A 15432-nucleotide genomic window follows, 5' to 3' on the forward strand; every position below is an offset into this window, starting at 1 on the left:
TGCACACTGATATCAATGCAACATATGGTGAACCATTCTTGTATGAAATGTATATCATATTACAGTCATATCATAATCATATTTTTCTTAGTGTACTGAGGAACAATGCTATGCTTTGCCACTTCCTGTTTTGTCAAGGGATGAAAGGCTGTGTGCCATCACTTCCCGTGATGTCTCTCGGGTGGGGTAAAATGACATCACTTCCAATTATGTCATCAGAGGTCAAGGGGTTGCGTGATGTCCCTTTCACTAGCCCTGGCATTTCGGTGAAATGACAGACTCTGTGCTTTACTGGAGTTGAACTTCGAGTAACTTGTAAGGCATGTCTATGTCTGATAAGGTCGTTTATGGGCCACCTTTGACATGTTTTTGTCTTCTTTCTTTTTTCAACGAGAGGAGACGTTGAATTTGGCTCGAGTTGGGTTTATGTACATTTACAAGAGACTGTTATCTATTAACTCCAGACTAGGGCTCTAGCAGGTGGGTGTGACCTCCCTGCACCGCAGGCACTGTTCCATTCTGTGATAGGCCCTTCATTGAGCGAGTGAACTGCTGGCATAGGAGAAGGAGGAAAAAGACGCGAGAGTTCCAGCGAAAGGAAGTCTGCCTGCAAAAGATAGGAAGAAGAATTGGATCTCCCTTCACGATAAGTAAGTAAACCCTCTCCCCCACAAGGGACACATCATCCTTTTAGGTGTAGAGGTTTTGGTTTATGGAGGGGGATGGCCACTGGAACGGTGCATCATATTTGAACCACTTACAAAGAGCTGTCTAAAGTATGATGAGGGGGGAAAGTAAACGCAGGTGAACACATATTCAACACATATTCCAGGGGAAGCACGAGACATCAATCACTGCACAGAAAAGGAGCACCCATTCATGATTTAAAAGTCTACCTTATTTATATAAATACACGTAACATGTACCCTGGGCTTTGTAAAGATGCGAGAGATAGTGTTATGAAGATATGCTGACTGAAACGGTGCAATGTTTCTATTTATTAATGAATGTACGTAATTATTTATTTAGTGGTCTCTTGTAACACACTATTACATTCCAAACTCCCTTTGAAGTCCCTGTCTGTTTATCTTTCTATCCTTCTATGTCTTCATCTTACTGCATGATTTCTATTATCTTAGATATGTAGAAGTCAGAGGTGGCATATTGGGGAGGGGTGTGTGTGTGTGTGTGTGTGTGTGCGTGCGTGCGTGCCTGCCTGTGTGCGCGTGCGTGCGTGTGTGTGTGTGTGTTTAGTAGGAAGATCAGACTTTAGATAACAGCCAGGATGTTCCAATGGTGACTATTGGGTGATTCTGTATGAAGATGTGGTGGCCATCTAACATGAAGAGGAAGGCTAGTGGGTGCCCTTCTTTCATGCACAATTATAAAGCGCCTGTCGCGTCTATTACAACGTGATTTAGGCACAGTAATAAGGAGAGCGACCTTCATGAAAGGAAATCAAGAGAAGGCACAGATCTGCTAATGGCTATTTAATGGTTAAGGTGGGAAGAATACACGGTCAGCCTGAATCAAAGGATGCATGCAAATGTTAGCTCTACCTGGATGGTCTCAACATATATGTGTGTCATTAATACTGGTGAGCTCTTTATTTGGAGGGTGTGGTCACAGACTGCAGCTCTACCAACATCCAGTCCAGATTTTGAGACTCCAATAGATGAACAAATCGACCGAATGGCCACTAATGCTTCAGTCTACCATTTAAGTTATTATTTTCTCTATTTGATCCTGTTTTGTACTGCAATTGGCTTGCAATGGGATTAGTTGGATCTTCATGGTCCCTTCTTAAGAAAATTGCATTTTTATATTCTTATTATTTATGCATGGAACGTGTGTGTGACCAAGTGTGCACGCTATATACTGAATTTTGGATTGCAAGGTGTTTCTCCTGCTGATGGACAAGGCACGGCTTTCTCAGGATAGGAGTGATTAACGCCATGTATAGATGCTTGCTTCCTTCTGGCAGGGTGCCACAAAGGGATATCAGAACATCACTGTGTAGTTTCCCCACAATTCCTATTTTTCTTATAACATGTTCTGGGTTAAAATGTTTGAAACATGTCATTCTTAACAGCATGAATGAGGTCAACTTCACTTAGATCATATCAATGGCTTGGAACGGGCACTCCTAAGCTGCCAACGTCTTAACACACAGAGCGATCCACGGCCTAGGAGCGGAATTCATACAAGAGAAAATCACTATCTACCAACCAACTAGAACACTCAGATTCAGCGACGACATAGGCCTAGAACCCAAATAAGGAAAAAACTTGGTGGATCAGCATTCTCTTGTTTAGCCTTAAAACTATGCAACTCCCTCCCCATTAATATACAAACTATAAAGGACCTTTCAGAAAACGTCTAAAAAACGTGGCTGTTCAACTCCGAATTGGATGAAAACAAATGAACAACACCCATGCACCATGAAATGAACACACAACTGAAAAGGTATGGGGAGTAGGCTGGACCTGGGTGGAGTGCAGGGAACGAGAGAGGCGACTGAATGGGACGGAGACCTAGGTGTGCCCGTCCCCATAGAGGGTCAAACGGGAAACAGGGGAGAGAAATGGGTCCAACTTAATTGGACCACAGATAGAGGGCCTTAGAAAGAAAAGGGAAGATAGAGGTGTCCCGATCTCGGAACTGATGGACCAAAGGGCAAAGGGAACACATCACCCCTGGAGGAACCCATGGCGGTGGGCATTGCTGCACACCAAAATATACTAAAGGGGAAGGGATATGGGCGGCACTTAAACCGAACACTGGGGGTAGAAAAGGTACTGCCAATGAATAACCCTATCGAGGACCCACATTTCTGCACACAACATAGGATTGGTAATTGTAGCACACCAGAATGTACAACATGGGAAGGGATAAGGGCCAAAGCCAGTCAAAGCAGATGGGGTAGGATAGGGTATTGTCACTAACCAACCCTATTAAAATACTCATCCTTCTGAATACAGCTCTCAAACTCTGAACTAAACACAACCATAACTCTGCATCACAACAAACCGCACACAGTACACTACACCACTACAAATAAAACCACACATAGCCACGCCCAACAGCACATGGCGCCTACCAACTGAAAAGCACACATACGCTCAGAGAATAGTGTAAACCAAACGGAAGCTGCCAACAGCACACCACAGCTCTCTTGCTCTTTTCTCCCACTCAGTCCACCTAACTTACCCCCGCCCCCTTTCTTTATAGATCCACCAGAGCACCAAGAAATTATGCAGGTGGCAACAGAGTGCAGTATAAGAACTTTTAACATAATATAACTTTACCTGCAGCAGTGGCAAACTGATGCAGCCATGTTTATCGCAGCATAGTAGCTCTTCGCATGAAAAAAACTCATCCTAAGTCATTTCCAATCATATAGAGGACTAACTTGGCCCTTTTAAAGTTGCCCGCTAGCCTGGCTCCAACAATATAAATGATATATAAAATAACACAAATCACCGAACCACTGAAAAGGCTGCGAAATCCAGCATCTATAATTAACTCCCACTCCCCACAGTTCTGTTAATTCCATCCTGATCTACTGGCCTCCGGTCGCCATGAACACCTTCGATGATGAAATCACACACCTTTTGGCACAACTCAAAGGAACCAATCGTGCTGCAATATTCATTGGCGACCTTAACCGCTTGCGAGGAGACAAGACAGACAAAAAACGCTATTATACTTGAAACAGCTCTTAACAACATTGATCATAAACTCTGACCCCACAAATACTAAAGGTAACATCCTTGATTGGATTGTAACTAGGAATTTAAAAGTCCAAATCAACAATACCACTCCTTACATTGGGCTGACCACTTCATTACCTTTTCCATTTCTCTTCAAGCCCACCCCTCCAAACCAAATAATCCACCAAAGTCAGTCACTAATCGAAACCTAAAGAAAAAACTTGCATCTGACCTCCAGGACTGTGTCACTAAAAGCATGTATTCTACCTCCACGCTAGATCACCCGACCTCCTTGTTGAGACTTTTAACACCAATATTAGCCTCCTCCAAGATAAACTAGCGCCTCTTAAAACTAAGTCCGTTCGTGATAACCCAGGCCACCGAAAATGGTTTTCAGATGAACTTAGATCCTTGAAAGCAGAGAAAAAGAAAGCAGAGCGATGTTGGCTCAAATGCCCTTCCGCTGACAATAAAAGTGCGTGGAAATTACACGAGAAAACCAAAAGAAATATGATCATAAACACCAATAAGAACTTCTAGGATAAAGAAATCAAGGATGCCAATAATAAGCCAAAAAAATTGTTTGAAGTACTAAAACTTCTTGAAAAAGCTAAAGCGCTATTGATGACCTTTACTCCAACAAGCACAGACTGCTCCAAAATCCAACTAGCCTTTGAGACAAAAATATAAAAAGCAAGGGACAAAATTAAATTAAAGATTACCAGTAAAATAAACCTGCCGACCCCCTATCCATTAAAACCCTGTTCTTTCTCCCTCCCTCTGTGTGCCCCTAGATACTGAACCTGCTGTCTTTGAATTCGCTCAAGTGACTAGCCTTGATCTGTCAACAACCTTGAGCACAATGCACCCATCTACTGGCCCAGATAATATACTTCCTGCGAAAATGATTCTTGACAACAGGGAAATCTTTGCCCCTTTTTTGGCAAGGTTCATCAACGCCTCTTTTCACACCTGTTCAGTCCCAGCTTGTATCAAAAATGTTACAGTAACACCACTTTAAAAAAAAACTGAGGCAGATCCAAATGATGCAGCAAATCTAAGACCTGTCACCAACTGCACCTTTTTGTTAAAGGTTCTGGACAAGGAGGCAACGCCAAATCCAGACCTACATTGAATCTAATGATGCATTACACCCCAGACAATCTAGTTTTCAATCTGCGTATAGCACCAAGGCAGCCCTCATCAACTTACCGACCTTCATGCTGAAATTTGTGGACAGGGACAGAACTGGCCTTCTGGTCCTGTTGAACCTGTTGGCCGCTTTTGATCTTTTGGACCACAAGCACCTTCTGGACACATTAAATAACACTGGCCACTGCTCCGAAAAAACATGTAGGTGGGTACATTCCTTCTTGACTGGGCAATTATCAAGAGTTAACTGGGGAGAGGCTTCAGCACCCCTGCCCTTTCCACCTGCGGGGTGCTGCAGGGGGCTTGTATGTCCCCTGTATTATTCAACCTGTATGTTAGGCCCCTTTGCAGCCTTCTAGAAGGTTCAGGAGGTTTTTTTTAGCAACTACGAAGATGACATGAGCTTACTCCTGGAGATCTCTGGGAATCACGCTGCCGACACCTTAAACCTCCAAAACATATACAATCTGATCGACTCACGGATGAGAAATGACTGGATGCGCCTTGTTGGGGGTAAAACAGAGTTATTAATCTTTGGATGCCCCCAAACAAGAGCAAAATTAGGATCTGATTACCAGCCTTTTTCCAAACAGGGATGTAACATCCCAGTGCAGGACAAAGTAAGACCCTGGGCATACATCTTGACTGCGCCTTGAGGGCCGAGTCACATGCAGCCCAGGGTGCAAAAAATCTGTGCATACTATTTAAAACTCCTTAGGAATATCCACTCATATCTCACTGAAAATAATTGTGCTAAAATAGACAGAGTGGTTATCCTGTCTAGAATACACTACTGTAGTGCTTTGCTGGTGGGCTCTGAAAAGAGGAGCATACAGAAGCTCCAGACTGGACAGAATGATGCAGTTCGGATTGTAAAGATGATACAGAGAAAGTGCCACATCTCAATCCATCGACAAAGTTCACACTACTTCCCTGTAGGGGCCAGATATCAACTCAAAGCAGCTGCCTTACTTCACAAATGCCCTTATGGGAAATCCCAGAGCTACTGAAATCATTAGTGTCCTGCTATGAGCCCTCACGGTCAATTGGATCAACTAACCTAAGGCTGGTCAACTGTCCTCTATTCAAGAGGACCAAAGGGCTAGGCAGATCATTTGCCACCTGCTCAGCAAAAACCTGGAACTCTCTTCCTTTACACCAGCGGTTAGACACAAACATCAAAACCTTCAGAAAGACATTGAAGACCTTCCTCTTTGAGTAAACCTGCTTTTTCTTCTCTTTTACCCTGTTCATGTCCTGTACCTTTGTTGTCCTATGTGTACATGTGCACCCTGATACCCTCGGATTCTGGCGTGTTATAAATTAGTATATAAATAAATAGATAAATGATCTCTGTGAGAACATCCAAGCTAACTTGCGGTTACCATTATCAGTGCTAAAGTCCACTCTGAGGTTCAGAAAATGGTCATACAGTGATTACACTTTTTCCCCACAGGGTCTTTCTGCTATATTCTTCCCCTCTCCAATGGCCCGAGCTCGTGAACGACTTAAGTGCCGCTCATAGCGCACTTCTGGAGCAGGCCTCCAAAACCTTGACCAACCACTCTCTCTTAAGGCATCAGCCTTTCTTTTTTTAACTGAGTGTGTGGCACTTTTCCAACAGAGTTTATTTCTATTACCACAATCTGCAATACAACCAAACCCAAATGACATGACAATGTGATGATATTTCTATGGCTTCTAACAGATACAAGAAAATAGATTAATGATATAAAAAGATGGCTACCCGATGTAAAAGGAACCACGATTTGTCATTGCTTTAGCAACAATCAGTGCAACCTCTGAGGTTTGAGAGTATTTTGAATGGTGCACCTTCAACATTCCACCTCGTTTATACACTGCCTTTTATGTGCTGGCGACCGCACCATCCACCTCAAAATCCCCCCCTTACACCAGCTTTTCCCAGGTGCCACCTTGTTCCCATGTGATGGTGTTTATGAAGCATTTCTTCTATCTGATGTGTGTTCCATGGTGATCGGTAGAGCTGCTGAAGCCCCGAGTTATCTGAGTCGACTTTAACAGATGACACTCTATCTGTCTTTACTGTTTTGCCTCTCTGTTTGTTTATCTGTCAGTCTGTCTGTGTGGCCAAAACTTTCAAACTCTGGATAGAGATAAAAGGAAAAATATGTTGCTTGCACCTACAGCCCAAACTGAGGACAGACTTGCACCAAACTTGCACAAGGAGCATTGTCCTGGTCCCTAATAGCATGCTTTTGCAAATTGGGTGTTAATCCGTCCAGTAGATTTTTTTTAAATGGTCAAAAGGTAGTGTAAAAAGGTAGGTCCCAAAAATTAGTGATGTCTTCGTCTGGTCCATGGACTCACTTCCTAATTCGATTTCCGTGGATGCCTCTGGACGAATCGGGGAGATGTGTGACATTTGTGGGTATGATGCACAGCCGCTGATTGGCCAATTGAGAAATGGGACCTGCATCAAAACGTTTGAGGCACACAGCATGTTGAATCCACAAACCGTGCACATGGTCCATTCCATGAATGGCTTGGCACAACTTCCCTCCGAAAAAAATACATTTGTGGTTATTTTGAGAATGAAAGATTGGGTGGTTGGGAGAGAAGAAACAGAAAAATTGAATCACTATTGTTTGTAGAAATGGCTGTTGGGTTGACGCCGATTTAGCAGTCATTTTTCCTGTCCGTAACCATGTGTCCACAGACTTCCATTGAGAATGAAGGAGTTATGCTGTATGTAACAACTATGCTTGCTTTGGGTTTATAGTTATGCAATGAAACTACGGAGTGTGACTAATATTTATGTGTAGTAGTAACAACAATACATATTTTTGTGGCTATGACAGTGGCTATCGATTGTTCGGGACATGTTATGTTATGGTGCATTTGTATAACACCTTATGTACCATTGGTATGATCTGAAAGCGCTGTGGGTTAAACACCCTTGGGCACCGTGGTCCATAGCATTGGAGAGAGTAATGTAGCATATAGTGCTTGGGTTCACTTGGTATGTGTTCAGCAAGAGCGGGAGTGGTTTGAGCGGGTTGGCTGCATTCTAATGCTATGCGTGTTGCGGGGGTTGTGAGAGATCAGTGTAAGGTACACAGCAAGGAGGGTCGTCTCCGAGTCTGCATTCTGGCTGGCATGGGGTCTGTGTAAGAGATTATGTGTGCCGCTAGGCTGATTTTGTAGTGGGGTATAGCTGTGTTCTACCAGGCTGTTGAGGTGTTCAATGAATGATGTAGGTATGTGTGCATCTAGGCCGAAATGATCGAGGGGTGTAGTTGCGTTCTATTTTAGTTGATGTAAAGTGGAGAGTGAGCATATTAGCAGGAATGAGTGTCTGTGGTTATCGGTGGGTGGCCCCCTTTCTTGGGATGCTTTCAGAGCTCAGTGTGCTGGCCATGTCTGTCCTGGTGGTTTGTGGCACTGGATTTCAAAGAGAGAGGTAAACTGGCTAGTGAGCGTATGTTGTGTTATCTCAGTCAGGCAGTCCTTTGCCAGACGCTCTGTAGTGGGACTTGGAGGGCCCATTTTTCCGGGTCCCTGTGTAATTTTAAGGTGGGTTGCTGGGTGCTTCGTGGGTTATTGCATGATTTTCTGGAGAGTCTAGCCAAGCATGGTTACCTCTGTGCCTCTGGTGCAGGGTTATAGGTTCTTATTCCTATGTAGGCAGGGGTCACCCCTATTGATCATTTAACACCAGCCATCTTTTGTGGCTCTTCTGTTGTTGTGTTTTGGGTTAATGCTGATTCTCTGAAGAATGTTGCTCTGGTCATGGCTAGTGTCCATATGTGGACGCTGGCCATGGCCACAACCCACAGCAATATGTTTAGTTTGAACAATATGACTGTGGCCATTGTCACTAAAATATGTTTACTTTGGGTTGAATGTGTGGAACAATGTGGCTACTGTCTATGGTCACTAAATTATGTTTACTTACTTTGAATGGTTGTCACTAAGGTTTGAATGCCTAGAAGTATGTGGGTACTAGCTATGGGCAAAACAAGACATTTAGTTTGGGTTGAATGGAACAATAATGTGGTTAGTGGCTATTGCTAAAATTGTGTGCTAAGTTTGTCATGGTGAGAAAGGAATATCTGTATTTCTTTGCCTGTAAATAAAATAAAATATAGTTAGTTGTAGAACATAATATGGAAGATATAAATACTTAAGGTTTTACATATACATTTACTTTTTTGAACCTCATAAGTAGTACATTGTATGTGCTAAGTTGTCTACAACATTTGTTTGGAATAGACTGTTGTATTAGCATGATGTAATCATTGGGTCGTGGGGAAAAAAATCCAAAGTCGATTGAAAAACCCCTTTGTTTACATTTGCTGTTAACAAAATTTACTTTTTCTTCATTTCTTTTCAGGCTGTTACATTTATGAAATGGAAACACATTTTGTATGTGTATATTGTATTACAGTGGTAGTAAGGATGTATTAACTGATTGAATGGGTGATGGTGTGCTTTATGGATATTGTAATTAAGGAATAGTTGTTTTGTGTTTTGCTTATGTTTGAAGTAGTTGGATACCCATTGGCATATTCTAACTGTATAGAATTGTAAGCGTAGTATAGTGGTATTATGAATGCATTCAATAATTACAATGGTCATGGTGTGTTTTAAGTGTATTGTAATTAAGGAATATTCGTTTTTTGTGTTTGTTTATGTTTAAAGTAGATACCAATTGACGTATTCGAACTACATATTATTGTAAATGTGAACTTAAAGTGTAATTTAATGACTACACAAGGGTTTAAGGAATATTAAGTAGGCATTTGCTAGATTTGTTGGTAACCTATGTTTTGAGTAGCGGAAGTGCTGTTACATTAAAACCAACCACTTCTTTTTTTTAGAATATGCAGTATAGTGGCCTGAAGTGGTTGTGGCACCAGTGTGGTATATTATGCTTACCTTTGTGAAGGTTTTCTTGCCAAGAGATACTTGGGTGTGTGTGAAGTTAGTGAGTTTAGAGTCATTTTTAGTGCCATCTGCATTGCACCTCAAAAACATTAATATTACACATCGGGCATGTGAATGTATTTGTATGTTGGATGGAAAATGAGAATAATAGGCCATATTTTCCTTTTGGAGAAGTAGTTCAAATAGAATTGAATTACAATTTGGTATAGATACATACACACATCGTTCATTATGGATATGCCCTTGAAAAACATGGTTGCAGAGACCGCATGTATGTTTCCAAGTGTCTGAAATTTGTAACATTTTATTTATTGAGATGTGCTGTGTCTTTAGTGCTTGTTCTTAGTACATTAGGGATTCTTATGGTTCCTCTTGTGTGTTTATGATGAATTTAACAATTCCTGTCTTATCCCTGATTCACTGTAGATAGTGTTAGAGTTGTTCATGGAATTTCTGTGTCGGATTTGCATTTGTAAGCATAGCTGCTCTGAGCCATTTAAGTAAATATTGTCCATAATTGGTGGCAACTGGAATAGAGGAATGATTGCTACATTTGCATAGCAATTTCCTCCAGTTGTGTTACTGAATTTAAAAAGACCAGAGAATTTTGTCTCTGTTCGGTTTGAAGGTCCTGCATTTGTTTTTTCTTTTTTTACTGGGATTATGGGGAGGGCTGCTATGGTTTCTGTCTGTACTAGTTGTCTTTGTATAGGTTTTGTTTTCTAAGGTACAGGGCACATATCCTGGTGTGGAGTGTACAGTGCATGCAGCCTGTTGTATTCTAGGATTCAAGGAATGTCAGCATTGACTTTATTTGCATCAAAAGTAACTAATAATTGACAAGTGGGAGAATGAAGACATGAAAGTGCAACGTAACTCATACCTTCTTTGAAGACTGTGCTGTCAATGTCTACAAGTGCTTGTGCGAGAGTTAAACCATGTGACTTGTGAATGGGAACAGCACACGGGTGAGACAAAGAGAATTGTTCTCTGTGTACATACATATCTTTGAAAAGAAGGAAACGTGCTGTGGGGGAATTTCTTTGTTCAAGTTTGTCACAAATGATGATGACAAACTGGATATTGGATATAAAACAATATCTCAGGTTCCTAAAAATGATCTACGTTCCGCAATACATATTCAATAAGCAATTGAATTAATTTACACTCAATCTGATTTGTAGCTGTGAGAAGGCTATACCGGGTCTGTCAGGACGCCACCTGATCGGTCAGGAACCCACCTGAAAGAGTCCTTTCACAAACACATGTAATCTACCCACCAACACCTTTTGTATGCCAACAATGAGCATGTACACAACCAATCGTATTTGATATTTTGAAATACTTTTTAATTACTCATACAATACTAAGCATTTCAGAAGTTGCCTAGTAATTATGCCAAATATGACAAATGTGTTTAAAAAAATGCACATTAAACCAAATATCATGAAACAGTATAGGTAAATCAATACAATATGCCGACACGTGTTTTGCTTAGGGGTCACACTAAATCTCTGCAGCCTCTAGTGAGCTTCTTCTAGGCTAATTTCAACTTAAATTGCTAATCTTCACAGATGTAAAACAACTTGATAACAAACAAAGGAAAACACACATGGAGGAAATGAATATATTAGTGGTGCTTTCACAACAGACACAGCCTCATTTAAACATCTATGTCATGTCATATTTCAGGAGTGGTTTATGATAGCCCTTAAAAACACAATTATCTAACCAATGTTTAGCACTGAAAACAATGTTCCTCACTTAATATGTAATGTCCAAAATTTAGTTTTCTGATATTATACTCCAATTTTCCAATAGGAACCAGCATTCTTGCTTTTATCATCTGTAATAATTAAATAAAGATCATGATGCTATTGTCAACGCTCTAATGCTCATCAATTAAATGAAATTCCAAAAGCAAAAGATATCCGGCAATTACCTTTTTCTTATAATGTTTTCTACTTAAATGTTGTTACTGACTTCTTCAATTATTCAGATATGCACAATCATTTCTAAATAGAAATCAAATTTGCAATCATAACTATAACAAAAACTGTCTTCTAACCAAATTCTATGTAATATATTCAAGACTTTCCTTCCCCTTAAGTGGTGCAGTCAAGATCAGTGCCTGATGAGCACATGCAACTGGCATTCTGAATTTACAGGCACCATTTTTAACACAGTTTATATACCTAACCTTATGGCCATAGAAAGAAGACTCATGAACAAATCCAATATTATATTCTTAATATGGCCATATCTACTCCAAGAAAATTAACACAACAAGGGACTTGTATTCTACCTATGCAAGCTCCATTTTGAACACAATACCTCTTCAAAGCATTGTGGGCATAGAAAGAGGATTCTTATCTACACCAAGAAACATTTCATTCCATATAGCCACTATCTTTTCAATAACAAACCATTGGTTGGTGCTCAAAGGGTGTTGTGGATATTGCAGTGATTTGGATATCTTTAAAAGCTAACAACTGTTTCAATTGCTCCACTGACTAAACCTTGTTCTAAATCAAGGTTGTGTTTTAGTATCACTCTGCTGTTTAGGCACAGAGTTAATAGTCTTTCCAATCAGGTGTTTTTTGAGATACATTTTTCTCTTTGTCAGTATATCGTGCTGCTGCGTGTTGACACATAGGGAGTGTCATACTATGCACTTCTAGTTTTTCTGTACAGCTGATATTGACTATGGATTGCAGCTCTTTTTTTTAGCATTGTATCATTTTTCAAGGATGAATTTGAGTCTTCAGTAAGCACACCATTCCTGATGCTTTTTAAAATGTGAGCATATGTTAAATCTGCAGGTTGACTCAAGTTTTGTGCAAGTTCTCTGTAGCAAAATTATGCCACATGTTGACATTGCCTTTGCTGCCAAGTGTATAATAGTATTCTTTGCAGCGTAATGTTTTAAATATGGGTTGGTATTTCACGGTATTAACTGTAAGAGGTCTCCAAAAACAATATGTTTTCCTCCAAACAGTTTTTTATATCCAGTTTTTAAGACTTTCTGCATTCTTAGATGAATTAAAGCAAGCATTAGGTTGGAAAATATGCTTACATCATCTACTGGGACTTTCATTTGTTGTAGAATTTTGTGTACTTCAATCGCAGCTTCTGCTCACAATTTGTGTAATATTCTAATTTCTTTTGGTGCTCTACTGGGAGGAGTAGACATCTCCCACAACATCTAGAGACCAGCACATGCACGCGGGCAAGAAACAAACTATTTATTTCAGCATTAACTAACACGAAACCCCAGCATCTGGCAAAGATGATCACTGCCATCTTGCAAGCCTCACTGGGCTCTCAGGATGCCCTGCCGAGTGATGGCAATGATTGGATGAAGCTTCTTACACCTGAAGTTCTACCCCCAAGCCGGGCGGCGAAGCCGGGACACAGCAAAGGTCTTCTGCTAAGGCCTATGGATGATGTCTCTGCCGGTCTCCGCCGGCAATGCAACAATGTCCCTTCTCTTCACAACATACTGGTTTCTCTTCAGCGCCAGTCCAAACAACCTACCTCTGCAGGTAAGCCCATCATGCCTTGTACACCATGCGCTCAGGCTTCGACTTGTTTGTCTGTGATGCCACACACCATAACGCCTCTCTCCCATCTCCCACGGCCAACTCCTTTCCTCCCTCCCTTATGACCATAGCACTACCACCATTCCCTTGACTAGTGCAGCACCCTATGCGTTGCCCATACCCCACTACAGTCTTGCCCACAGCTCCTGCTGGGTGCTCCTTCTCACCTCCCAAATCCAATGCCCCACTCAGAAAGAACCTGTCAGCTACCCTCTTCCTTCCAGCATTACTAGTGTTGCGCTACTCAGACGTTAGTCCAACACAGCTGGCAGCCGTTTATGCAGTATTCATAAAGCTGTCTCTTGCTGCTGCCATCCCCTCCCCTGCCTCCTCAATGTGCACCCACATGCACACCGAACCACCACACAACTAGCTACCTAACCCTCCAACGCCTTCAGCACAACAGCCTCACCGCCGGCCTACGCACACCCTATTCTTGCAATTCCCATGGTCTGGAACGCACTGTAAATTACCACCTTACAGACCTAGAACAAACAAATCCCTCCACAAGACCACCAAACCCATCATGAAGTTGATCTCACCTATCTATGCCTGGCGCATTGCCATCCATATCAAACTACCTACAGAACACACCCAAAACCCACAGCCACGCTCTCTCCCAGACCACAAGCTGCACCAGGTCCCTAAACTCACCACACAGCCCCTCATCTCTCAACCACCAGTGAACAGCTTCCATGATTCGAACCACCACATAGAACCCCCTGTGCTATATACCCCTACCTCACCACTCTCCCCCACAAATGAGGATGCCATCTCATACAGTAAATATTAGCACAGATGCAACCTCGCTCTCCACAGTGATTCCGCGCACCCCAAAGCAGCCCAATGACTGTCCAACACTCACTGTCCCTCCTGCCTCACTTACTCTCGAGTGTGCCCGCCTCAATATCAGGTCAGTCATGGCCCACCCACATGAAATATTCAACCTCCTCACTGCAGACAACCTGGACATCCTCGCCCCTGACAGAAACTTGGCTTAGCCCCACGGCTGGCCCAGCCCTATCCATTGCCGTCCCAACAGGCTATGCCATGCTTAGATGTGATAAACTTGAAATAAAAAGCAGCTGAGTGGCCCTTATCTATAAGGACTACCTCGCCCTTTATACCACCGATTCCACCCCACTACCTAACTGTGAAACCCTGTCTGCTAAACTAAAAATCTCACCTAACACCACCCTCGCTATCCACCTAATCTACTGCCCTCCCAGCCCCATCGTCTCCTTTGAGGATGACCTTACTCAGCTTATTTCCTCCAACTTCAAACCATTTATGCAACTTCTCATACTGGGTGACCTCAACTTGGGGTTCAATGACCCGACCGGCTCAAATGCCACTGCCTTATCCACCTCCCTGGCAGCCTTATAACCAACTTATCCCAGAACCAACTCACTCCCAGGGCTGCACCCTTGACTGGCTGCTGGAGCATAAAAGTAACATCTTCATACTTTACAATCGACCATGTCCAGGGTCAAACCACTGTATCATCACCTTCACCATACCTACCAGTAACAAACGTCCTAAAATAGAGCCTGCCTCACCTAGCACCATGACCCACAGCAACCACAATTTGACCAGCAGCAACATCATCCCCCTCATCAACCTTCCGCTCCCTCCCATAAATGATCCCAAGCTGGGTTGATCATTACAATGCCTTGCTCCAAAAGGCATTCAACCACCTGGCCCCCCTCAAAGCTAGGAAATCCTATGAACACCTAAACTCCTGCTTTACCCCAGACCTTCGTGCCACTCGAGCTTCAAAGAGAGCAGTGGAAACCACCTGGCATAAAGACCCCCACTTGTCAATAAAACCAACCCCTCCAAATTATCACTCCACTACAAACAACTTATGCTGAGTTTTAAAGCAACTACCTACAACAAAAGAATCTCCAACGCCTCCTCTAGCTCATGTGAGCTTTTCACCTTCCTCCAGGAATTGGAAACTCCTATCTCCCCTCCATTCACCATCCTGAAAGACACTGCCTGGTGTAACATAATCCAAGTAGAAGAACTGTGAG

The 15432-nt window shown here is 42.2% G+C and overlaps 1 protein-coding gene across 1 annotated transcript in view; it reads left to right on the top strand.

Moving 5' to 3' along the window:
- The first annotated feature begins 519 nt into the window (after window positions 1-519).
- Window positions 520-15432, top strand: part of LOC138569756 (claudin domain-containing protein 2-like) — a 245284-nt gene continuing 230371 nt past the window's right edge. Inside the window, exon 1 of the mRNA XM_069648066.1 lies at window positions 520-650. The gene's annotated coding sequence lies outside the window, so the exon portion shown is untranslated. The remainder of the gene's footprint in view (window positions 651-15432) is intronic.

The sequence above is a fragment of the Ambystoma mexicanum genome, chromosome 1p (genome assembly GCF_040938575.1).
Source record: "Ambystoma mexicanum isolate Mex_15411 chromosome 1p, UKY_AmexF1_1, whole genome shotgun sequence".
Lineage (NCBI taxonomy): Eukaryota > Metazoa > Chordata > Amphibia > Caudata > Ambystomatidae > Ambystoma > Ambystoma mexicanum.